The sequence below is a fragment of the Notolepis coatsorum genome, assembly GCF_963971535.1.
Source record: "Notolepis coatsorum genome assembly, chromosome: 16".
Lineage (NCBI taxonomy): Eukaryota > Metazoa > Chordata > Actinopteri > Aulopiformes > Paralepididae > Notolepis > Notolepis coatsorum.
In genome coordinates, this window is record NC_140180.1 from 1,765,436 (window position 1) to 1,793,432 (window position 27,997).

Below are 27,997 nucleotides of genomic sequence, written 5' to 3' on the forward strand. Positions count from 1 at the left end.
TGTCCCAGCAAGAAATGTACATTTCTGATGGGATACCGTCAATTCCCGGAGCTTTGCCGTTTTTCATTCCGGATATGGCCTTCTTGAGTTCTTCTAATGTGATCGGTACTTCTAACTGTTTAGCGTCTTCATCTGTAAGTTTAGGGAGAGTAATTTGATTAAGATATGTGTCTAATTTGTCCTGATCAAAGGTCGTTTCTGAGTTATATAAATCGGAGTAGAATTCTTTGAATGTATCGTTTATTATTTTGGGTTCTGTTACTAGAGCTTGTTGTTTCCTAATGGCAGTTATATCTGCAAATTTTGCATTAATTCTTAGTCGCATGGCTAATAGGTGACTAGGTTTAGAACCTTGGAAGTACTGCTGTTGTCTAGTGCTGCGTATTTGCAATTCCGATTTTTGTCTGTACATTGCTTTGATCTCGGTCTTTAGAATGTTAACTTGGTTATCTAGTCTAGTAGAGTTGTTGTATTTTAAAGAATTAAAAAGCGTTGAGTAAAGCGTTTCCTTTTCCGACAGTTTTGTGTTTTGATTTTTGCGCAATATGGAGGTAAATCTATCCGAGAAATCCTTGATCATACTCTTTACCGACATCCATAATATTCTGGGATCTTGCACCGAGTTAGTATTAACTTGTAGGAATACTGTGAGAGCTTCTTTAATTTGTGTAATGAATTCCTTGTTGTTAAGCAGCATCGAATTAAAACGCCATCTTGGGGCCCGGGTAGATAATGTACCAAATGTTGCTTTCAGGATTAAGTAGCAGTGATCTGATAGCGCATTGGGTGTCATTTCCACTTCGTATTTATCAAATATTCTCGGGGATGCAAAGACGTAATCAATTCTGGATAGTGTGTTGTGTCTCGCCGAACGACAGGAGTACTTGCGGGTCATGGGGTTAAGTGAACGCCATAAATCAGTTACTCCTGTTGATTTCGACCAATCTTTTAATGCTTTAGATGAATTCTTTTGTTCGCTGGAGAAGGAAAGGTAAGTTTTGTCCATCCTTGGGTTCCAAATGGCATTAAAATCCGCACCTATTATGTATGAGTACTCGGGATGGTTTAACATTTCTCCTGTTAGTGAAGTGAAGAAACCCACTTCGTACAAATTCGGGGCATATACCGCTGCCAATGCAATTTTCCTGTTATTGTGTATAATCCTAGCTATAGTTATGCGCCCCTCAGCATCCGACCATACCCCTTTCAATTCGATATTTAATTTGCGTCTGACGACTATGGCTACCCCTCTAGTTCTCGTAGCAAAAGAAGAGTGACCAATATTATGGTATATGTTATCCGCTAACGTATTTATGTCTCCCTCTAAAATGTGCGTTTCGCTTAATAGTGCCACGTCCACATGTTCTTTTTTCATCAGTGTAAGCACGCTTTTGCGCTTGTGTTGTTTGTTTATCCCACCGGTGTTCCATACCATTATATTCAAACTAGCCATAGTCTATGCATGTTTTCGTGTAGTTTTTGGTAATGTTTCTGGAGTATGAAGCCACAATAGATGCACATCCAATTAATGAGGTCCCGTTGAGAGCTGAGCTTAAAAACATATATATATACAAATAAAAATCCCCTATTTTCCCCTCTCCCAGAAAGTCGAACATGCCTGTGTTCCAAGAACACATCCTCCGCGATTGACTTTCTCCCATGGTCCACCGGATTGCCCAACCTGAGCATTGTAATCCTAATTTTCCTATGCTAATTGCCATAGGATCTAACATTTCCATTCTATTGCAATAGAATGTCGCTTTTGGTCTTGCACCTTCCCTTACTGTAATGAAGTATTGTGATAATTAACCTAAAGATAAAAATAAAAAATAAAATAAAAAGAGAATAAACCTTTATCGACATATTCCTTTGAACCCTCCACCAACGTGCGAGGGAAAAAAAAAGGAAAAGATTGTAGATCAGTATTGACACTTAATGTGAAGAACATTGGAAAAGAATAATGTAAGTTACAATATATTTAAAAAATATATAGTAATATTGACACCTTAATGTAAAGAACATTGGAAAAGAACAATGTAAGTTAAATTATGTTTAAAAATATAGGGTGATGAGAAGAAAAAATTTAATAAAATAAAAATCAATGGAAAAATATAGATAAGGAATAAGAGATAAATAATTATCAACGTGGAGAAGCCACTAGAACCGATTTAACTGATTAGATAAGATAGAAAAGCAGCGCCTTTTAGCGCTTCAATGTGCCTTTAATGGAGTGATTACTTAAATTGTTAGAATAACCTTGCTGTGCCCATACGTTTATGTGTGGATAATTTTAAAGTATTATTAAGGGCTGATTGCACTTCATTTAATTTATATATGCTATGTGTATGCACACCGAATGTTATTGTTAGAGTTGTATGCTTCGTTGTCATGGTGCCTTATATTCTAGAAGGTTGTAGAATATACTAGTGCCTAGACTACTTTACTTCGTTGTCATGGTGCCTTATATTCTAGAAGGTTGTAGAATATACTAGTGCCTAGACTATTTTACATTCCAGAATGATCTAAGAGACCCAGGGCATTTGAGCGATAAACCCAGAATATTCCAGATAGATCTTTTTGTATTGATATTTATTTGACCCCTCAGAGACCAGAGACTGAAATTATAATGTATTATGAATCGTATTATACACAGTAAACATTGTTATAGACGACTTGCATATCGTTTGCTACTTGATGAACACAGCAATGTTATTCCAACACTGGTGGAATGACCTCATTGATGAACACAATAAAGTCATTCCTACACTGGTATATATTTAGGGAGAGGCTTAACTGGTTCCGGCATTTCCGTCATGCTTTGGGTTATTTGCTGCATTTTGAATCAGGAAATCCTCAGCATAAAAGGGTGTATATGGACCTGACCTGCGGCCGTTATTGTCCAAGAATGATAACAGCGCCGGATATGCTAGCCTTGGCTTGTGGCCGGCTGTGTACAGCTTTTGCATCACAACTTTGTATGGTTGACGTCGGATGATGGCCTCTCTGCTCAAATCTTCGTAGATAAATATTGGTTTATCACCATACTTCAGCATCCCACGTTGGTTGCGAGCATATTTGATGATTTCATCCCTTGTTGTAGTTTTCCGTAGAGTGACAACGATGACTCTCGGCCCGTTGTTATTTTGCCCCTGGGAACCAATTCTGTAAACTTGTTCCACTTCTGGCACTTTGTTTGGATCGGAGTTATTCAAAATCGTTGATAACACGTTTGGAAAGTTGATGTCATCGCAGTTCACTGATTCATCAAGCCCCACAATGCGGATGTTATTCCGCCTGTGGTAACGATGGGTTTCTAGTTGCCTCTCCATCACTTCGTTTTTAAGCAATTTTATTTCCCTCCGGTATTCATCTTTAACTTTTTCCATCTCTTCTCCCATCGCTGTCATGATACCTTCGTTCGCCTTGACTGCTTTTGTGTTTTCTGTCACCGAAATCTCCACTGTCGTGATTCGCACGGACAGCAAAGTGACTGCTCTCATAACCTCTTCGAATTTAGTATCGATGTGTTCAGCGTGTGCGACCAACTGTTCTTCTACGTGTGCTTTGAAAGCGATCATCTGTTCTTTTATCAGGGTAGTCAGAGAGTTGAAGTCGGGCTGTGCAACTGAACTGCTTGTGTCAGTTGATGTTGTTGGAGCAGTGAGGGATCCGATGGATGATTGTGCTATTATCTTCTCAAAATCGCCTGCTTTTTCCTTCACGGTGCTTTTTTCTGATGTTCCTGCTATGTTGTCATCTGTTGTCTCCATCTCGGGGCCAGTTGTCCTTGGTCCCTGTTTATTCTCCTCTATATTCCCCGCGCCGGGGCTCACCAACGGATCTGCCACAGCGTCGCCTGTCATTGTCTTTGACCGAGTTTCAATCTGCGCCGTTGGCTTTGCCGTATCTTGTTTCTTTCCCGTCTTTTCCCCACCCCTAACCATGTTGTCTTTTGATATAGTTAGTAGAAGGTCTTATCAATACATACGATGTGGTCTAGTCTCTTTTGGTATTGTCCAAATAAGGTTTTTAAACGAAATTAACGATAACGGGAGCGGAGCTATAACCAATTGCGTGCGCTACATATTGCAGCTTAACCGTTGAGTTGATTATTAATTTCAATATAGAATATTTGTTGACAGCCCTACAAGTACAATTAGTTACTGCACACTACATCACCCCCGAGTGGAACATGGAAAGCCAAACTTTCCCCCACTGTACCGAAAACCCGTACCGAACCTTGACTTCAAAACAGAGGTACGTACCGTACTGTCGTTTTTGTGTACCGTTACACCCCTAATGCATATGCTCACTACATGTATTTATTGCTCCATCTCCGCCCACTACAAACATGGGAACTCTCTAACCCCTGACCCCAACCCCCCCCCCCCCCCCCCCCCATCTCTGAGTGGTTGTCTCGTAGTGCTGACCAAGGTGGTGGATATCTCGGGGGCTTGGCCAAGATTGCAGAGACTGTTCTACGTGCACCACCGGGGCCATGGATCAGCTTCTTACAGTCTTCTGTCCGTGGTCTGTCAACGTGGAGTTCATTGCTGGGTTTAAGTACTTCTATTCTATTCACATAATATGCTTACTACATATGTCTATTCTATTCACATATATGCTTACCACGTCCACTTGTATCTATTGCTATGTGCGCCCATCACAATCACGCAAACTGTCTAACACCTGTCCCCCTGTCTAACGCCTGTCCCGTCTCCCTGTGAGTGGCTGTCTTGGAGTGATGACTGGAGTGTCGGACGTCCCGTGATGATGACCAGGAGGATGCGACCCTCTCTGCGCCGCCCCTTTGCCTCAAATAGATCCGCTATCAGCTCTATCTTTAATCTTTCAAAATGTTCAGTTGCTATTGCATGCACTTATCTGTGTCTCACCACGCATGTGAGTGCATGCCTACCAACTGTTTAGCCTGTTTTTACTGCAACACTACTATCACCGACATCTAAGAAGGGATATCCCCCCTTGAATGGCCCTTCTAAGGTTTCTCTCCTCCACATTGCCTGTGGTGCTATTGCTAGGTTTTAGCGAGTTTTTCCTTACCATCGCGTGGGATATGTCTGGGAGTGTTGCATTTATTTTAAATCTTTTGGACTTTATGGTGTTTTCAAGTTTCAAGTTCAAGTTTCTTTATTAGTTGTCATACAGAAGTACAGAATAGTTTTATATAAAATGCTTGTTTCTGTTTTGCTCCAGAGATTGTGCTAGATAAAAATAGATAAGTATAAAATAAGTATAGTAAGTATAAAATAGAAGTCAAGTACGTAGACAAAAGTGTTCAGTATATACATATATACAATTTACAATGCAGAGTAGAAGTAACTGAGTTACAATATACTATACAGTACAAAGCAGAAATGGGATGAGGTACAATTTAGGTACAATTTACAGTAAGGTGTAATGAGGTATGGGTTGTAGTGCAAATTCTTTACCAATAAATATAAAGTGTGTTTAGGTGTTCTAAAGTGGGTAAAGTGGGTGCTGCAGTGAGTTGTTTGTTTAAAGTGAGTGTGTGCGTGTGGATGTGTGTGCTGTGAGTGCATTTGATGGTTGTTGCATGGTGTTATTGTCATTTAGCATTCTGATGGCCTGGGGATAGAAGCTTCTTTGTTTTGTTCTTGACTTATTGTGATGTTTCTTCTTGACTTGTTTAACACATTGGGCGCCATGGGTTATATCCATCAATATACCCAGTCTGCCACCGTTGAAAGCCTATGGAGATGTTTACCTTCTTTGCAGGGCTATAACATTTTAATTTGATTGCTATATTGACATTACTATGGCCCATTCAACATCGATTATCTATCATTCAGGATGTGGGAACGTTATTTTTTTCATTCATACATTGTTGTGTTAATACAGTCTAGAACATAAGTATGTTTTTAGACAGTATAGCAGTAATTCCAAAAACGAGAGTTATAGGCCCTGACGCATATGATAGATTATCGATTGGCGTTTCTTTCCTATACACGCTATATTAAAAAATTCAAATGTATATGATCGGTATACATTATGCTTCATCATGTGTGAACGAAAGGGGGGGGGGGGGGGTCGTTTATAATTCCTTGATCGTCAGTAACGGCTTTATTTAGTATGGGTTGATATATTGATCAGATGGTTTGCAGTGAAATTAATAAACAATCGGGCTGAAAATAACGTTACTGTCCTCTTACCGTTCGCCGATGAGACTGGAGGAAAAAGATCCCAATTATTTGATGCCGATCTCCTACATCCATTTCCGGTTTGTATGGCGCAATAAACGCCGAAATCATATCGATTATTAAGTTTAGAAAGCGATCCAAATGCACTATAGTGTTTGTCTGGAGCCACGTAACAAGATATCACTGCCGGAGGGATTTCCTCAACGCACCGATCGGCACTTCCGGTTTTGGCGAGAGTGTAATTCGCCCGACCATCCACCAGGCGGCGGTATTGAGGCGTTGCAATCTCATACAGGGTCCCGCTGGAGTCCGGAGGTTGGCTGGATGAATTATGAATGCCATGGCGAAAAAATGAAATATTGATCCCAAAAACGGCGTAACTCGTTCTTGGCGCAGGATGTGTTAAAGAAGACGTGTCCGGCCCATGGGGACATTAACGCGTGTTGTCGGGCCTTACAAATATATTTGATATCGGTATCGGAATTTAAGAGTTGGACAATATCGGTATATCAGATATCAGTAAAAAAGCCAACATCGAACATCCCTACTTGGAACCCACATGTCCTTTAAACTTCAAACCGTGTTGAGCTAGCATACTCAAAAAATTCCCACTAAATAGTAGATGGCCAACATCTCCCCCCCCGGGAAACACAACATTGGTATCCATGGTTACCTGGGACTGTAGAGTAGGCGTACAGGAAGTCGGCCTCGACAGGGATCCTCGCCGTCGGTTGGTCCTCTATGCTGTCCGTCTCTAAGCTGTCCGTCTCTATGCCGTCATCCAAACCTTTACCCCGACACGCCTAGGACACACGGGACAGACAGACAGGACACACGGGACACACAGACAGGACACAGGACAGACAGACAGGACACACAGACAGGACACACAGGACAGACAGGACACACAGACAGTCATAGTAAATGGACTGCATTTATAAAGCGCTTTTTTAGAATCTGCCGTCCAACTCGTATATATATATATAAATAATCATATAATAATTAGTGCTGTCAGGTGATTACATTTTTTTATCTAATTAATTACAGGATTTGTAATTAATTAATCTAATTAATCACATTTTAATCGCATAACCATTTTATGCCTGATATTCTATAATCATATTTCTGATTGAGCTGGGTCTGAGCTCTGCTCCGAGCGCCTGGATACTGGACTTTCTGAGTGAAAGGCCCCAGGCGGTCAGGGTGGGGGGTCAGACCTCCAACACCATCACCCTGAGCATCGGGTCCCCACAGGGCTGTGTTCTGAGCCCCCTGCTGTACTCACTATTAGGGATGGGTACCGAATTCGGTACTTTTGAGGTACCGAACCGAAACACGTCGGTACTACCGAGTATCGAATCAAGTGAGATACAAAAAAAGAAATACGTTTTTTTTTTTCATGTCAACGTTCACACGCACAATATATGCTTACCTAGGATTTGACTTGATTCAACAACAAAGCAGTCGGAGCAATGACAAGCCGAAAACTGTCGAAATTGTAGTTATTTGAAGTTTGGATTTCTTTTTTTTACGACTGAGGTAAATAAAATGTCTTGAGACTAAAGTACAGAAAAAAGGTACCGTTGGGTACCGATTCACAGGTACCGGTATCGGTTCAAATGTGAAAGGTACCCATCCCTGCTCACTATACACACATGACTGTGTGGCCAAGTTCAGCTCCAACTCCATAGTGAAGTTTGCAGACGACATAGTGGTGGTGGGGCTGATCTCGGACAACGACGAGAAGGCCTACCGGGAGGAGGTTGAGGTACTCGAACTCTGGTGCCAGTACAACAGCCTGCTCCTGAACATTGGTAAAACCAACGAGCTGATCGTGGATTTTAGGAGAACACAGCAGGGGACACACACACCACTGAGGATAAACAGGGCTACCGTGGACAGGGTGAGCAGCTTCAAGTACCTGGGGGTCCACATCTCAGAGGAGCTGACATGGACAACACACATAGACTCAGTCGTAAAGAAGGCGAAGCAGCACCTCTACCACCTGAGACAGTTAACACTTGAGTGCCAGCAGGGGGCGCACGGGTTGGCTCTGGATTGCCAACGCTCTATTCAATGAGAGAGCGAGCACATTTGCGAACGCATAAACTATATCTTAAATTATGGCTATGTGTCTAATACGCCTGTCGCTTATCAAATGACTTGTTTGCAGTCAACATTGTTGAAACAGATTTTTTTTTTTTAATTTTTAATTTATTTAATCGGTTCATTTCCGTTTTATACCATTTTGAAAAAAGCTGTTTTTTTTTAAACTTCCAGAATTTTTTTTGCAGGAATCGCGCTTTACCGTAATACACAAAACACGTCATTTTTCTGCCTATTTATGAATCGTTTTCAAATAAACGCTAGATTATCGATAGTATGCGTGTACTTATGCACGCTAGAGAAGCGGGCTGAAAAATCGATTATCTTATTTCCTGATCAGCACACACACACACAGCCACACACACACATATGGGACACATTGATATATCTGTGAAAAGAGCTCCGATTATCCCCAAGACTGGTCAAATAGATTCCTTACCTCAGATCAGATGTTCTCCAAAAAGATTATTCCAATTCCTGATTGCCATTCCAAATATCGATCGCGTTTATTGATCCAACACTGGGTACTGGCAACACATATTCCACGCTGTTCTGGTGGTGGGCAATGAGTGGGATCGTCTCCGGTTACATGCCTGACAAGTACAATGTAGAATCCGGACTCTTTTTCCCCCCCATCCATTTCATTCAGTCCAATCCAATGGGGTGAAATACCATCCGGAGAGACGATAGGGGCGGTATTTTCCCTGTTCGAGCTCAGACAGATCCCCACTGGTAACATGAGGCTAGATTGATGAAAATGGTGGAAATCGCTAATAAAAAGAATAATGATTAAATAACGAGATTTCTTGTTCTTGGCACTCAAAGTGTTAAGGAAGTTCAGAGTATCGGGGAAGATACTCCAGTCCTTCTACTCCGGAGCTGTAGAGAGCATCCTGACTGGAAACATCACTGCCTGGTATGGAAACAGCACGGCACAGGACAAGAAGGCCCTACAGAGTGGTGCGCTCAGCTGAATGTACTACGGGTATTGCACTACCACCCCTGCAGGTCTTATATAACAAGAGGTGCAAATCCAGAGCCTGCAGAATAATGAAAGACCCTCACCACCCCAACAACAGCCTGTTCATGCTGCTCAGGTCAGGCAGACGCCTGCAAACACCAGCAACTAGGACAGAGAGACTTCGGCTCAGCTTCTTCCCCCAGGCCATCAGAGCCTTGAACACTGAACTCTCCACACACACACACAAGCACACACACTGTATACGCTCACACACTAGCAGTCACTTTAGCATGAACACACACACACACTCACACTCAACGATCACTTTACACAATGAAAGGTCACTTTAAAAACAAGAACGGGAGTGGTTCTTGTATAGTAAACAGATGGATACAGCAAGCTAGCATAAAGACACAGTATAACTGTAGATTGTATAGTATAGCATTGTATAGTAGTGTACATAAGACCCAGTGCTTCATCCGTACCTAAGATCCGAAGCTCATCCGAAGTTAGGAACGGGTTCCTATTAGAACCGGTTCTCGGTGCCCAACCCTAGCCGTGACGAATAAAACTCTTGACTTGACTGACTTGACTTGTATGAAGAACAGTTTGAGTTTCCCCACTAGGGGGCGACAGCTTTAATCTCTCACCTGTATGAAGAACAGTTTGGGTTTCCCCACTAGGGAGCGACAGAGGTCTCCTCTGAACAGACTAGTCAGCTTCTTCAGTTCAATCAAGCCGTCGGTCCCGTAGATCACCCCCTCATCACCATGACTCAGCAGCACACACACTACTGACGCACTGCTGCTGTGGTCCTCCTGAGAGACTGACAGACAGACAGACAGACAGAGAGACAGAGAGACAGACAGACAGACAAAAAGATCTCTTGAAACGCGTCCAATGCCCCCGATGCATGTGTTGTGGTGGATTATGTTGGCGACACGATGGACACCAATACTGGAAATCACGATCAGACAATTGGAATATTCTTTTTGGGGTACCTCCTAGTGAAGGTAAGGACTAAATTATATCAATCCTGCTTTGATCCAACCATGATTTCACCTCGATCGCAACAACCATGTGTAACGTACTCCAGAACGTATGCCGTTGGTGATGATCAAAGCATCAAAAAACGACCCCCCCCCCCCCCGTTCATGCATTCATGATGAAACATAATACTCATTATATACATTTGATTTGGAAATAGTAGCGTGTCCAGGCGAGCAACGCCAACGCTTTTAGTCAAATTCACGTATTCTTCCATAGCGCCGTTTTATGGAATTAGCCAGGATCACTCTGAAACTATACTTATATTCACCACGGTATAACACACGAACGTATACATGAAAAAATATATTCTTTTTCACATATTGAACGATGGATAGTTGATGTCAAATGAGCCATAGTATTGTATCCATAGCTATAATATAGAATATAGATATAGCCCTGCAAACACCGCCACGCATCCCTATCTCTTAGAGCGGTGGCGTAGTGGGAACAAAGATGCTTAATGAGTTGAGAGTACGATTTTAAATCATTTGGAATGAGGACCATGCACACTCAACCACATACAAATAATGTGGGATAAGAAAAATACATACAACTAAATACATTTTAAAAAGCCAACATTAACCCTTTCATTGCCGCACTACCAAACGGTTAACCCTTTCACTGCAACACTACAGAAGGTGTGGTAGTGAAAGGGTTAAAGTAGGTGTAGTGTGATAGTAAAGGGTTAACCTTCTGTAGTGTGGTAGTGAAAGGGTTAAAGTAGGGCTGGGCGATATGGCCTAAAAATAAAACCCAGATTTTTTTTTTATCCGATTTACGATTTTAATCGATTTCTTTCTCTTGAGAGCTAAAAGAACAAAACAAAAAAAAATCAAACCAAGATAAATGTCCCTATTGGGATTGAAGTGCAAACCTAACTTTCACCAATCTTCACTTAAAAATATTTGTATAATAATATATATATATATTAGTGCTGTCAGGCGATTAAAAAAAATTTATCTAATTAATTACAGGATTTGTAATTAATTAATCTAATTAATCGCATTTTAATCGCATAACCATTTTATGCCTGATATTCTATAACCATATTTCAAATTGCATGTGTCCGGATGGCAGAATTCAGTACTCTATCAACAAAACCTTCTGTTTAATCATCTTCCATCTATTAATTTGCTTAGATTTTCAGGTCTGGTCAATTTGAGCATGGTGTTATTCACAGTCAAAGATAAAAAAAAATTTAATTGATATTCTCATTTGGTTCATTACAATTTACTCAAGCCTAGTAACAGACACAGTATTTCTGACACTGGGAATACATTCCCTGAGATCCATAGATGTCCCTAGAATCAGATACCAAGAACATGCAAATGGACACTATAAAAAAAAGTCTGTAAATGTGTATTCTACGTTCTTATGGAATGAATGATACATTTTTTATTTTTTTTTGTAATTAATTTTGAGTTAATTTTCATAACGCGATAATTTGCTGTGTAATTAATTAATCTAATTAACGTGATAAACTGACAGCCCTAATATATATATATAAAAGGTTACTCTCGATCAAACAAAGATGAATGTCCCTATTGGGATTAATAGTGCAATAACCTGCTTTTTCACCAAACTTCACTTAAAGGTGACATGCATTAAAATATAAATTTCTTTTTTGAGTCTCTAGCATTGTATTATAGTAATAGGAGTTAGTATCAATGTGTTTTTCTGTCTAAATACCATATTGGCGGATTGCTCTAATTCAGCTCAAGACCATTTACTGCTAGATTTAATCAGGTCATCCTGATTTGAGGCGCATGTTGACGTCAGCGGGCGCTGGGTAAGCGGACAGTGATCCGATTGGCTCTGTGGTTGTAGCGCACCAAACAGGGTTTGACCGAGCGAGAATCAGATAGACCCTTGCGACAGAGCACATGCACACTGTGCCGCGCGGAGCTGCTCCCGAATCGAGAGAGACCACCGTGCAAACACTCTGTGCGCAGGTCAATAACGGCCTGTCTTTTCCCACTGCAACAGCCCCTGGTCTGCTGGAATCTCTCTCTCTCTAAAACAATGATTTTTTTTGAAAAAAACCTTACAGATGTCTTCAATAGACTCACATGAATTGTGTAAAGTTGCCCAAATAGTGCTAGGAATAGCAATGCAGGTCCCCAAATAAAAGGTGCCTCTTGATCATCAAACAAGAATGAATTTCCCTATTAGGATTAATAAAGTGCATAAAATAAAAGGTGACTCGAGATTAAATTTTTTTAATTTTTTGAAAATCTATTTAGTTTTTCAAAATCGTCCCAAATCATTAATTTGAATTATCAATAATATCGATTAATCGCCCAGCCCTAGGTCAAAGTAACTTCACCATGGTGAAAAGAGACATCAAATCGCGTTTTGCTGATAAGCTAGCATACGACGGCCGCGACCATAAAAGGTCAACGTCAGTAGATTACTTAGTAGTAAAGTGCATAATAGTATAAGACAGTACGAAGGTTAGTAGTCCTCCTTTCTTTTGTATGAACTCTGTTGCCCATCAATTCATACCTCTACTGCCTACATCTCTGACACTGTACTCATATCTACTTTCATTATACCACTACAGCCAATCTATATTCTCTCAATATAACACTGTAATAATAATAATAATTCATGGACTTGATATCAATGGAACAGGCTGCTCTATCTCTTCAAGAGAGTGATCGGCCCGATGGCCTTCAAGGTCCCCTGAACTTTATTAGATCACTATCTGGAATATGTTTGTGTACTGAACCTTTGTAACACTCTGCAACCCCCCCCCCCTCACCCCCTTGTTGTTATTATTATTATTTTTGTCTTAGTTTGTCTTGTCATGTATGATTTGTCTTGCTTGTGAAAAATAAAAACTTTAAATATGAAACATTTAAAATAATAAAAAATAAATAAATTATAGCGCCTTTCAGGAAACCCAAGGTCGCTTCACAGTCAAGAGGGCTAGGGAAAGGGGGCAATAGGGGAAAAGGGAAAAAAGGGGGGGGGGGGGGGGGGGGGGGGGTGAGGGGCAGGTAAAGGGTTAATGAAACCTAAAATCGAAACTAAACTAACTAGTGGGGAAAAGGTGCGTTTTGAGAGCCGTTCTGAAGGCGTCCAGGGTTGTTGGGGCGTTGCGGATTTCAGGGGGGAGAGAGTTCCAGTAATAACGATGCACAATAACTCTGTATGTAACTATATCTGTATATATATATATATATATATCTCCATACCTACTCATATTATTTAACCCTTTCACTACCACACTACCAAATGGTTAACCCTTTTCACTGCGACAACACAGAAGGTTAACTACTAGACTAAAGTCGGCAGGAGGAGGAGGAGGAGGAGGAGAGACCCTACGGTTGTACAGAGTCTCTTCCATCTGGCTGACCGTCTGGTCGTTCGTCACTCGGACTCTATAACCCAGAGTGGAGAAGACCTTCATGGCAGCAGCAGCGTCCACGTCTGTTCCACTGCGATAGTCCATACCTGCAGACAGACAAGAGAGTTCATACCTACAGACAGACAGTAGCGTGTGTGTGTGTGTGTAGTGTGTGTGTACTGTAATATGTGGTACCAGTGCTCCTGTGAAAGTTCTTGTTGTTGATGACGACGCAGGTTCCCAAGTTGGGATAGTCCATTTTGTATCTGTAGGGGTCAGAGGGCACCGCCTTCGAGCCTGGGCAAGGGAGCCGTGGATGCACTCCGAAATACGGGCCGCTATGAAAACCAGAGACAAAAAATGCTCTGAGTTTCGTAAAAGTCAGTCAAAGCTTACTAAAAGCACGAGCAGTGAACTCCAAGCCCACGTGACTGAACTCAAACTAGAAAGAAACAGACTAAGAAACGACGTAAACTCCATGATCAAAACTGCAAAAAAGAATTTCATCAATGACAAAACTGAGGAAAACAAAAACAAACCACGTGAACTTTGGAAATTACTCAATAATCAACTAGGATGCAGTAAAAAACTTAAAACCAGATTCTCAAACATAAACATAAAAACGGACAACACGCTCATCACAGACAAGCTGGATGTAGCCAATTACTTAAACATTTTCTTCACAAACATAGCCACAACACTGGTAAACAAACTACCCTCCCACTCAGGGCTTTATGGGGTAGAACACATAGTAGCTTACTACAAAAACCTAGGGGTCCGCAAGGACGACTTCAAACTGGAAATGGTAACAACAGATGAGGTACTCAATAAACTGAGCGCCCTCCAACCTAACAAGGCCACTGGCCATGACAACATCCCCTCCAAATTCCTCAGAGACTCAGCAGCCGCCATCACCCCAATCATCACACACATAATAAACCTCTCCATAAAACAGGGACACGTCCCCAAGGACTTCAAAATTGCGAGGGTGACCCCTCTGCACAAAAAGGGCAGCAAATTAGACCCAGGCAACTACCGCCCTGTTTCTATTCTCACCTCCATCTCGAAAGTCATGGAAAAAATAGTCTACGAACAGGTCGAAAAGTACCTAGCGGAAAAAAATCTAATCTACGAATTCCAATCTGGCTTCAGAACATCCCACTCCACTGACACATGCCTTCTCTATTTGAATGACCACATCAAACAAGAGGTGGACGCAGGCAAATACTGCGGCATGGTCATGCTGGACCTACAAAAGGCCTTTGACACGGTCAATCACTCCATTCTGATTGACAAGCTAAAAGCAATTGGTTTTGATAGTCTATCAGTGAGCTGGATGCAATCCTACCTTGAGGGGAGGGAACAGATGGTGGAAGTAAACGGTACCCTATCCCCCCCCTCACAGTGAGCTGTGGTGTTCCACAAGGAAGCATACTAGGACCGCTACTGTTCCTAATTTATGCAAATGACATGTCGTCAGCTTGTGACTGCAACTTGTTCCTGTTTGCGGACGACTCAGCCCTGCTGGTCTCTGACAAGAACAAGTTACAGGTTGAAAAAACCCTCAGCTCGGAACTAGGCAGAATCTGCATATGGCTCGCTGATAACAAACTATCATTACACATGGGCAAAACAGAGTCCATTCTCTTCGGTTCAAATAACAAACTCAGCAAGACCGACGGCTTCTCAGTTACAGTGGGTGACAATATTGTCACAAGGAAAGATGAAATTACCTACCTGGGTTCCATCCTAGAGGCTAATCTCTCCTGTGACAAAATGGCATCCAATGTAATAAAAAAAGTCAACCAACGAACTCGATTCTTGTACCGGATCTCCTCTCTGGTAAACAAGAATACCCTGAAGACTCTGGCAGGAGCACTCATTCAGGGGTACTACGACTATGCTTGCACCTCATGGTACCAAAGCACCTCAAAGGCGCTAAAAACAAAATTACAAACATCTCAAAACAAACTGGTCAGACTACTGCTTGACCTTACTCCTAGAACCCACCTCACCCCTGCCCACTTTGACAACCTAGGATGGCTTAGAGTAGATGACAGAGTACAGCAACTTGCAATGGGCCTGGTCTACAAGATACACTACACGACCAAGGTACCCATGTACATGGCAAAATACTTCCCAAAGGTCAGTGAATACCACGATCACAACACCAGAGGGAGCTCCACAAATCATGTTAAACCCAGATTCGGCTCAAATAAGGGACTAAACACGTTTCGCAATTATGCCACATCAATGTGGAACGCCCTACCCAAAGCTGTAAAGGAATGTGGATCACTACCCACTTTCAAAACCTCTCTCAAGAGACACCTACGGGAGACTGCAATTCAACACTGGCCCCTGTAAATATCCTAACACAACCCCCTCCAATGTACAGTCATTTACCTAGTATGGTTTTGTCAATAGTCCAATGTACAATTTTGTTTGTTTGTACAGAGTCTCCCCCCCCTCAATGTACAGTTTTGCTTGCTTATACAGTGTGCCCCCCCCCCCCCCCAACCACCTCCAATGTAAATTACCCAGTATGGTTGTCAATATCCCAGTGTACCCAACCCCCCCCACCCAACCTCCTCCAATGTACAGTTTCTACGTCAAATGTATATACTCCCTTTTCTTGACTCCTTCTGTATCACAAACAGTACTGTATTTGCAAATCTGGTATGTCATAAATGTATAGATGTAGCAGTACTGACTATCTGTATGTCATGTATGTCATATATGTCCTGATGAATTGAAAATGGGGGACCCTGGTGGAAACAAGACGAAAGTCTTTCTCTGGTCTGCATCCCCTTAATAATTGTGTGTATTGAGCTGTACTGTATTGTACCCATTCTGCAATCTGTTAATAAAGTTTTCAATCAATCAATCAATCAATCAGCACTACTGTCCTGCTGGTCTGGCCTAGGCCTGCACGCACACACACACACACACACACACACAATGGAAGATTGTTTGTATTTTTGGTAGCGGAGCTACCCATTTGTTATCATTTAGTAATTTAGCTGAACGCTTTTATCCAAAGAGACTTACAAATCGTGAACAACAAGTCAGCAGGAAGGAAGGGCACATCTCTGGCAGCTAAGGGTCAGTAAGATTGTTCATCAAACAGTGTTGAACTTGAGTGCTACAGACTTGAGTGCATAGTAGTAGTCGGCCCATGTCACCCCACTTCTTTTTTTTATCTACTTTTTCTCCCATTTTTTATTTTTCTCCCATCCCAATTTCGTATCGTCCAATTCTACCCTCCCCTGTCTCGAACGCTGTTAGGCCATGCCTCCCACTGGTCGGCTGCAATGTGGACGAAGCCATACATCACGTGTCCCCTCCGGTACACGAGGAAGCAGCCGTCGCATCTTTTCACCTGCACAGCGCAATCTCTCAGCGGCGGGGGTCTGCGTTTGGAGGGCACGCCGCCCCCGTCGCTTCCTGATTCTGCCGCGCAGGCGCACCAACCGACCTGTAGGAGTCGCTGTCCACAACGTCCGATCCCCACCCATCAGCTTCCCACCCCTAATACTGCCAATTGTATTAGTATGAACGACCAGCCAAGCTGATAGCAATGCGGAGAGCTGGGCTCGAACCCAGCGTCTCCAGCATTGGTGGCGAGCGCCTTTCCCACTACACCACCTAGCCGCCCATGTCACCCCACTTCTTAGGGACCTGCACTGGCTCCCCATTGCTGCACGTATCCGCTTCAAGGCCCTCGACCTGGCATACCGTGCGGCAAAGGGAGCCGCTCCCGCCTACCTCCGGTCAATGGTCTCTAACTACACACCCTCAAGACCCCTACGCTCTGCATCTTCTGGCCGCCTCAGACCCACTCCTATCCGAGCTCCGGGAGGGTCATCAAGGAGAAGTCGCCTATTCTCAGTCCTTGCCCCACAATGGTGGAATGAACTTCCCACCCCAGTTAGGACAGCCGAAACACGTCCAATCTTTCGCCGTCGACTAAAGACGCACTTCAACCATTATCTGAAATAATAATTAAAAAAAATTAAAAACTCTAACCCTAACTAACCGTACTGTCATGCACTTGTCCTAATATACTAACCTACACTGTAGCACTCAACACTTTGATGAACATTGTTACTCAGCTGATAGAGTTGTGCCCTTCCTGATGACTTGTCGTACAGAACTTGTAAGTCGCTTTGGATAAAAGCGTTTCAGCTAAATGACTAAATGTAAATAGTAGTATAGACATATTAGCATAGTAGGTAGTATTATAGGCATAGTAGATAGTAGTATAGACATATTAGCATAGTAGGTATAAGTATAAGTATAGTAGAAATAGTTGTATAGACATATTAGCATGATAGGTAGTGGTATAGGTATAGTAGCATAGTACGTCACACCCTGCTAAACACTTGTCTCTACACCTGTACCGCGTAGGGGTGGGCGATATGACAATATTAAATAAATATCGGGTACAATTCATTAACGATATAAGCGGCATAAGAAAATACTTCATAATGTTTCATGCAATTAAAAAGTAAATATATATAATGATGATGATGCACACACACCGTTAGTGTTTTGTTTACCAGTAGGATGTTATAACATTGCCGATAATAAAAATGATTATTATTTTCTCACAGTAGTGTGTGTGTATTTTTGGCTAAAGTGGATAGAAAACACAGTACTGTGCAAAAGTCTTAGGCACCCAAGAGTTTTTATATAAATTGTCTTAGATGTTAATAATTTTTTTTCTGTATTAGTGTGTCTGTAGACTACTCTTAGATTTTTAGAGGGTTAAATCAAGCATTTTTAAGTGCTTTAGAAAGTTGAGAGGAAATGTCAAAATATCGTGATGTATATCGTGACATAGCCAAAAAATATTGTGATATCATTTAGAGGCCATATCGCCCAGCCCTTGTACGTCACAGCCTGCTAAACACCTCCGTCTCTAGTTACACCTGTACGTCACAGCCTGCTAAACACCTGTCTCTACACCTGTACATCACAGCCTGCTAAACACCTCTGTCTCTACACCTGTACGTCACAGCCTGCTAAACACCTGTCTCTACACCTGTACGTCACAGCCTGCTAAACACCTCTGTCTCTACACCTGTACGTCACAGCCTGCTAAACACAGCTGTCTCTACACCTGTACGTCACAGCCTGCTAAACACAGCTGTCTCTACACCTGTACGTCACAGCCTGCTAAACACAGCTGTCTCTACACCTGTACGTCACAGTCTGCTAAACACCTGTCTCTACACCTGTACGTCACAGCCTGCTATAAACACCTCTGTCTCTACACCTGTACGTCACAGCCTGCTAAACACCTGTCTCTACACCTGTACGTCACAGCCTGCTAAACACCTCTGTCTCTACACCTGTACGTCACAGCCTGCTATAAACACCTCTGTCTCTACACCTGTACGTCACAGCCTGCTAAACACCTGTCTCTACACCTGTACGTCACAGCCTGCTAAACACCTCCGTCTCTACACCTGTACATCACAGCCTGCTAAACACCTCTGTCTCTACACCTGTACGTCACAGCCTGCTAAACACCTCCATCCAATAGGGCACCATTTTTTAACAAACCGGGACATCCACAACCAAATTAGTTTGAAAGAAAATGTGGCTATACAGTCAGTCTGTCTCACACCCATACTTTAGATTAACAATAGTATTGGAACCTGAGAGACTAGTTTAACTGTCAGCAGCTCCATTACCCTCTTTCATTCCTCACACACACACACACACACACACACACACACACACACGTTAAAGCTATTAGTGAAGTGTACATACCGGTAATCGAACCTGGCTTGGATACTGGATGTACTAGTTGATGGAGATGTGCCCAAGGCCTCTTTCTCTCTGGCTGTAAATGGCTGCTTTTTTATATAACAGCTTTTATCCAAAGCGCTTTACAATTTGTTCCTCATATTTTACCCATTCACTCACACATTCACACACCGACCGTAATGTTTACTAGTCTAGTGGTGGTTGTTGTAATGTTTACTGCTCTAGTGGTTGTTTTGTACAGAGACACATTGCTGTTTTACCTCTTGAAGATTCCGAAGTTCCGTCCGAAGGCATCCACAGCGTCTCCATTACTCCCAACATCAGACATGACGCTTCCTACAGCAGAGCAACAAGGGCACAAATCAATTACTATTAAAAGTAGAAATACTCTGATAGAATATAATTCTGGTAAAAGTACAAAACCCCTGATATTTGAGTGGAAACAGCGAACAGAAATGCAGAAAGTACCGTACTCTTCTCTCCATTCCAATATCTGCTTTGGGAAGAGCGTTTTAAGACTCTTTCTGTTGGTTAGTTTGGGTTTATTTACAATTTCCCTTTACCGCCATGTTTTGTGGTTATATATTTGTGTTGCTTGTAGCCACAGAGTGGACATCAACCCAGCTAGCAGTGAGTCTGCGTGGTGAATACTGAGGGCAGCTGAGCTACTTTCACGTCGTCAGGTGAAACATACGATGGTGCCTTCAAGTCATGTCAGAAATATCGGAAATATCACCTCAGTCAGCGCACATGAACAACCCAACAAAGTGGGAAAGTGAAACTTTTTTTATACAACAGAGGTAGGTCTGACCACCACGCATTGTGATTGGCCGAGAGCGTTCTAAACCGTGAGTATATTCATGATACACTCACGGTTAAATCACCATGAATCTACCACTGCGCTGGCTTTAGTTAAATCACCATGAATCTACCACTGCGCTGGCTTTAGTTAAATCACCATGAATATACCACTGCGCTGGCTTTAGTTAAATCACCATGAATATACCACTGCGCTGGCTTTGGGCCTAACAAAAATAATGGTTGGTTTCAGGTTGCCGACCGACCCTGCCGATTTAGGTGCGACCCAATATATTTTATGAGTTTTAAAAAAAAATTATATATTAAAAAAAAAAAAAAAAAAAAAAAATCAGATTTTTTTTTTTTTTTTTGAATAAAGTTTCATAGAAATCTTAGTCAAACATTTAGTATTATGGATATTAAACATGCTGGCAGAGTACATGCATCCATGTTGTTGTGAACATTTTAATTAAATAAAGAAATTCCCTATCCATAGTCGCCGTGGGAAAGAATAAAATAAACAAATAAAAAAATAAAATAAAATAAATTCCCTACCTACCCATGGCCAAACTGACAACCAACCTGAAACCAACTATTATTTTTGTTAGGCCTTAGTTAAATCACCATGAATATACCACTGCGCTGGCTTTAGTTAAATCACCATGAATATACCACTGCGCTGGCTTTAGTTAAATCACCATGAATATACCACTGCGCTGGCTTTAGTTAAATCACCATGAATATACCACTGCGCTGGCTTTAGTTAAATCACCATGAATATACCACTGCGCTGGTTTTAGTTAAATCACCATGAATATACCACTGCGCTGGCTTTAGTTAAATCACCATGAATATACCACTGCGCTGGCTTTAGTTAAATCACCATGAATATACCACTGCGCTGGTTTTAGTTAAATCACCATGAATATACCACTGTGCTGGCTTTAGTTAAATCACCATGAATATACCACTGCGCTGGCTTTAGAATGTTGTAGAAAGTTTCAACTGCCATTCATCAAACGGAAACTGTCAACATGACCTACTCCGCGGACAACGTTACGTTTGATTTAACGTACCCGTTAACTATAAACGAGTGGATAGATATAGGAGTCTAATGCAGGCGAAAGTCGGAAAAAGTCATCAGCACCTCGGACAATTCCGGGAGTCGGGCCAGTTCAATGCCCAGGCCGTCCACTTGGTGGTGTTTAAGGATTAATTGCGGCTTTTCTCCAGCGCGACCAGCTCGTCTTTCGTTGGATTGGCAATTGGCACGTCTACTAACTAGGGCTGACCCCTATAAGTTGATTAGTCAACTAATCGGTCGAAAGGAGCCGTAGTCGACTGCCAACCTCTTAGTCGAATATATATATAAAAAAAAAAATGTATCATTCTTTCCAAAAGAAAAGAGGCCTAGAAGCGTGGCTAACGATAATGGCACGCATACCAGAGGCTAACTGCCTACGAAAACAGGCACAGAGGCACTGAAAGAGGATTTCACCCGTCTAATGAACACACTAGACTAGACAAATATCAAGATGTATCCATCAGTGGACCAATTGCATGCTTTTGCAGAGGACATGAAGCCTTCAGTCGACTCCTTCAGACATTAAGCACCCCCCACAGCCCAAATGGAATGATAAAACTTTTTTTTTGTCGACCAATAGTCGACTAACGGCAAATTTTGGCCAATCATAGTCGACCATCCAAATCCTTAGTCGGGGACAGCCCTACTACTAACCAGTTGGTCATGGGACGGGGTTGCACGCCGTTCAACCAGGTCTGTGAGCATGTGCACACAGGGAACAAAATAAGTACCCGCCAACCGCCAATGGCGGGCAGATTTAAGGTTTGGCGAGTAACAATGAGAGGTCTGCCCGCCACCTGGCGTGTAACAAAATAGTTCATATCGATACTCTTATTTTGAAAATCCTGTGTACGGCCTCATTTCCGCCCCAAGCGCAGCTCCAGTTATAATATCTATGGCTCCGGCAGCTAACAACGTTCGGTTCATATCGATACTCTTATTTTGAAAATCCCCACGGGCCGTGGCAACTCGGCAAGTCATATCCGCCCAGTCCGTGCTGTCTGCATTAAGCAGAGCAGGGCTACACAGCAGTGCGCCTATTTTGCAACCCGAAATAAGTCTGTGGTGGTTTTTTCTCTCACAACGGGTCAAATGCATCTAACATGCTTTGCATCGTCGCCATTCCTTTATGCCCACATCGCCCGAAATTAACGTTACTGATCAGAGGCAGAGCCATAGAGAACAGCAGAAAGTGGGGACTGAGGAAAGGGAAATGGGGGGGGGGGGGGGGGGGCACTCTCCCTTTCTCTGTGTGTGCGTGCGTTTGGAAAGACGATGAAGTCAGGATTCAGGACAGGAGTATATTATAGTAAACTGAGGATTACTGAGGATGGACAGATAATGTTGATATTCAAATATAAAAAAGTTTCGAGAGGAGTGGAAGTTTGAAGACAGACTAGACAGGGCTGTACACTGCGATGATCTCGTCGCGAATTGCCCCTTTAATTGGCCGTTGCGATTGGTAAATATTATCTGGGGGCGGGCTTGCGAGTAGTGCTTTCAAGCCTTGCATTCGCATTTCACTCCTAAATTATCCAAGGCGTGTGATGACGCGATGCCGTCACTCACGCGAGCTGAGCAGTGAGCACTCAGCAGGTATGATCAGCGGGAACAATCGACTGAGCACTCACTCTGATAGACTGGCTGACTGTCTGATTTAGCTATGAAGAAAAGTAACGTTAGTATTGCTTCATATTTTCGACGCGTTAACTGAACTCAGACACACTGAGAGAGCTGCGGCGTCTGCTGCTCCTCCTCCCTCGCGCACCCGTGGCTGTTGTAAACACTAGTCTCTAGTGGGACTGGGACCTCGGTGAGCCTGCCAGCCGGCTAGCTACTGATAGCTATCAACAAATGCTCCAGTAAGTCTAGTAGTGCATGATAGCTCGCGTTAGCTTACTGTTCAAAACGAAACGTCCCATTAAACTAAATAGTTCAGATAGCTCCTGATATCAATGTCTAGTTATAACACTGAGTCGATGCGTAATTGAGCTGAGGGCACGCTGAATATAGTCAATAGGGTCCAGCTGCAGCGCCGGAGAATCCTGGCCGTAGCTGGAGGCTACAGTATAGGGTCCAGCTGCAGCTCCGGGGAATCCTGGCCGTAGCTGGAGGCTACTCGAGTACACACAGACAGTGGAGCTGGTTGCATATAGCGAGCATTTAGACTTGTTGCGTGGTGGCGATGTCTCGCAGATAATACAACTACAAGTATGATTATATAATATATATATTTTATTAAAAAAAAATTATATAAAATCATTTTTTTTTTTTAAATCAAAAACAATCGATATAAATAATGGTAAAATTGTTATTTAAAAATTTGCCCCTAAAAAATATTTTTTGCCCCTAAATTTCTCATTTAGGGGCAAGTGTGCCCCTAGTGAAAAAGCTTAGCGTACAGCCCTGCTAGACTACAATATGATGCGGGGGTTGTGAGTTGAAACAGTGTGTGTGTGTGTGTGTGTCCCGACCCCACTTCTATGTTTCAATAAATTATTTGCATTTAAAACTATTAACGCTGACTCATTCCTTCAGTCCACTAAAAATTATGCTAATATTCCTTATGTTGTTTATGATATTAATTGAAAATAGCATATGAGAGTATTATATAGTAATAATAACACATGGCGGATATACTAAAAAGCTATTTATAATTTTTGGCTGGTAAAAAATCTGCCTGGCTGGTAGTTTTTTAAATCTACCAGTCAAATGGCTGGTAAGTCAAAAAGTTAATTTTGTTCCCTGCGTGCACACAAGAATGCACTGCACTCGACTCATGCGCCAACAGCTCAGGTCGTCAGGTGTCAGGTGTTCAAATACGCCCTCAGATACGCTCACACACAACTTGTTAATTAAATGTGTTACATTCCATTCCTAGAGGCAATTAGGCATAGTCTTTATTCTGTGCGCACGCGAGGGAACATTTATGCGCATGCGCGCGCACGCAATGTCATTGAAACAGTGCAACCAGGTATGAAATCACCAACCACTGCTAATAATGCTGTTTTTATGAATACCATTTGTAGCGGCTATCTTGATGTTCTGATAGACGCTCGGTTGGGTGCGGGGATTCCTCGTCTTTGACGCGCAATTAGAAAAAACACAATGTCGAGTCCGTGTCACCTGCCGTTGGGTGAAGTTCCCATTTAATTGAAGTATTCAACTTAATACATGTGATGAGCCAAACAATAATTTCTGCATAATGCTGTTAATAATACTGAAAACGAGCGAGGGTACGTGCGTGTGTTCGTGCGGTAAAAACCGTGAGATCTCTCCGTCACCCATACCTAGATACCTTGATTGACATAGCATACACCTGTGCCTTTATTCAAAACCTATGCGCTCCGTGTTGCCACCCAGTGATGAACTTAACAAACTACATTCTAAGCACAAAAACCATCAAATAGCTCCTACACACCGGCCCCAAATGTGAAGGTGGAAAACAATTACATTAAAGAAGAAAAAAGGAGCTATAACAAGTGTTCTTGGTTCTTCTGAGCCAGAGGTTACCAGCACGTAACTCAACGTTGGGTCGTGACCTTTACCGCCAGACCTTCCACTGCTTCTTGAAGCAGAAAGAGCTTGGATATGGGCCGCTCCAACTGCCCTGTCTTGGTCTTCAACCGTACTGCCCGTACAAGCCCTTTGCCCATCGCTGTGAGAATGTCTGGGGTATGGGGTCATCCCAAGACATGTTCCTTCGACACATTTCTTGCAACAACAGTTTTGGTAGCAAGGTGAATGGTGACGAGAACCCCAACTGGTCACTGGGACTGACGATTGGAAAAATTCCACGTCTGGTGTGTGCTCGCTTTTCCACTCTGTCTTTCCTTCTTTGGGTGGCACACCCAGTGATGAGGGCGATACCACACACTGCCATTTTTGTAGTCCGGCTGGACTTGAGGCACAATTTCTCCGTAGCCACTGTCAATCACATGAGTAAGAAAATCTGTGTACTCATTTTGGTAGTCCTTATTCCATTCACATTTTATTTTCGGACTCTGAAGGTGCTGTTCCACAATGCACCTGTTGTTTGGCATGGTGATGTCATCCATTTTAAAAGGCAAGTCCATGCAATAATGTCCTTCCTGCATGCAAATAGACTTCTCCAAGATCTCCATAAAACTTGGGCCCTCTCTTGACATCTCCTGCTGCTCCTCCAGTGACTTCTCGTTGAACTCTTGGTTGTACTGAGAGACCAACAGCTCCTCCAGTTTGACAATGGATGTCCTATTGGCATATATGGTCGAGCAGCTTCTCTGACAACCATTATTACCCCTCAAAGGACCGTTGACGACCCACCCCAATAGGGTCTTCACGGCATAAGGTCCATCACCTTGGCTGTTGATAATTTCCCAGGGTTCCATGAGTTTTGATGCATTAGCTCCAATCAAAAGTTCAACATCGGCGTCCAATTCTGGGATCCTGATACCATTCAGATATTCCCATTTTTCAATATCTCGCTGAGTAGGGATGTTACTCTTTGAAACAGGGATTGTTTCATGTGTGAACGTTTCTGGGAGCTCCATAAAGTGGTTATTATCCAACTTGGACACTTCCAGTCCTGTAAGGATTTGGCTTTCAATGACCTTTTCTTGACCCATAGTGCGCATAAGAATGTTGGTCTTTGTACCCTGTAGATTCAGCTTCTTCATAAGATGGTTGGTACAGAAGGTTGCTGTACTTCCTGGGTCTAAGAAGGCGTAGGTCTGCAGCACTCCATTTCCTTTCTTGGATCTCAACTGTACTGGAACAATGGAAAGGGTACAGTCGTGGTCTCCGGCCCCAGTACAACCACATGCCTGAAGAGACACAAGTGCACTACCGACTGGTGTTTCTTGTGACTTGGTCAATTTGTCGTTGTTGTGGACATGCAGAATAGTCGGGTGTTTAAGATTGCATTCATCACAGGTCAGACGACTTCTGCATTCCTTACTCATGTGGCCAGACTTCAAGCATCCAAAACAAATTCCTTTTCCTCTCAGAAAATCAATTTTCTCCCTTTGAGAAATCGTATTCAGTTTAAAACACTTAGAAAATGGATGTGACTCTTCACAATAGAGGCAGGCCTCTGAGGACAACTCCTTAGTTACGGTAGGCTGCTTTGGCATCATGTGCACTGTGGGCACAGTTTCAGCTTGGTTGGTTGCGATGGTTATTGCAAAACCGCTTCCTTTAATGCTGCTCCTGGGTAGCGGCGCGCTCTTATCTACAGGCTTTAATGTGATGCTTGGTCGTGCATCTGAAATGTCACCAAAAATGGGATGAGACAATATTTTGACTTGTTTCTCCAAAAAGTTTACCATCTCTGGGAAGGTGGCCCTGTAGCCTTGCCGTTCTTGTATCTCACAAGCTGTAGACCTCCATCTTTCCCGCAGCTTGTATGGCCATTTCATCATAACATTCCTCATGTTTGATGGAACGTTCATCTCCTCCATGTACTGTATCTCTGTTATAGCGTTGCAGCACCCTCTTAGGAACAGCGTGAACTCCTGCAGCACCTCTACATCCTCTGCTTTAACAACAGGCCAGCGAAAGGCTTTTTCCATGTAGGCTGTTGCTATCCTGTGCTCATTACCAAAGTGTTCTTTCAAAAGACCTTTTGCTCTTTGATATCCTTGTTGTGGTGGCATGTGTAAGCAGCTTCGCACCAGCTCTCTGGGCTTCCCCCTGGTGTACTGCTCCAGAAAATACAAACAGTCTTGATTAGGGATGCCCCGATCGATCGGCCACCGATCGTTATCGGCCGATACTCAGTATAAATATGCAATCTGTGAATTCCGATAATGAGTCATATTCGCTGATAGCGGAAACCGATCAAGCAGCTCTCACTCGCTGTCTGTCTCAGACACACACGACCTGCAAACTGCCGCTGCTCCTCCTCCCTAGCCCCGCCCGCCCCCGTGTAGAGTTTGTAAACAAAGAGGTGCGGCTCCTCTGCTCGAGTCTGTAGTGCATTCGACCTGCGCTAACGTTAGCTACCTAGCTATCGTTACTGTTTAAACAAAATTACCCAGTCAACTATTCACGTTTAGTAGGCATTGTCTAACGGTATTTAGCCGGCTAGCTACCGATAGCTCCTGATATCAACAAATGATCCAGAAAGTCTAGTAGTTCATGTTCATACCTCAGTTAGCTTGCGTTAGCTTGCGTTAGCTGACGTTAGTTTACTGTTCAAAACGAAATGTCCCATTGAACTAAAGTTCTGTCTTAACGTCATCTAGCCGGCTAGCAGTAGCTACAGATAGCTCTTGATATCAATTGTATGGTGACTATCCAAACATTCTGCAGTCACCGAGAGACTAACACGGGGAAATAATGGTACCTGCCAGACGCGCCGCTCGCCACATAACCACGGATCCAGGATACTGTGTTTGGTTAGTTTATTGTAGTTAAAAACAGTTCATATAGTATCAAAAAATAGAATGAGTCACGGTTTGATTCATCATAGTGTAGCGTTCGTGCGGTCAGCAAAGTGTGACTTCCCCGTTCACCCCCTCATTGTTACTGTTCCCGAAACCCGCAGGTGAACAGCTGACTTTACTACTACGACACCACGTGACCCATTTGTGAATGACGTGATCAATGACGTGACCCTAACAACCCGAATTGTGTATACCTGTCACCAACATCAATGTCTTATAACATTGATTTAATGCGTATTCGAGCTGAGGGCTTGCTGAATGTGA

At 42.7% G+C, this 27,997-nt stretch overlaps 1 pseudogene across 1 annotated transcript in view; it reads right to left on the reverse strand.

Moving 5' to 3' along the window:
- The window catches only part of LOC311242563 (caspase-3-like), a 42,351-nt pseudogene that overhangs the window by 5,775 nt on the left and 8,579 nt on the right, over positions 1-27,997 (reverse strand). Inside the window, exons 2-6 of the transcript XR_014620996.1 lie at positions 19,684-19,759; positions 13,844-13,986; positions 13,627-13,755; positions 9,897-10,072; positions 6,853-6,982 (exon numbers count right to left, since the gene is read on the reverse strand). The product of XR_014620996.1 is annotated as a caspase-3-like (transcript). The remainder of the gene's footprint in view (positions 1-6,852; positions 6,983-9,896; positions 10,073-13,626; positions 13,756-13,843; positions 13,987-19,683; positions 19,760-27,997) is intronic.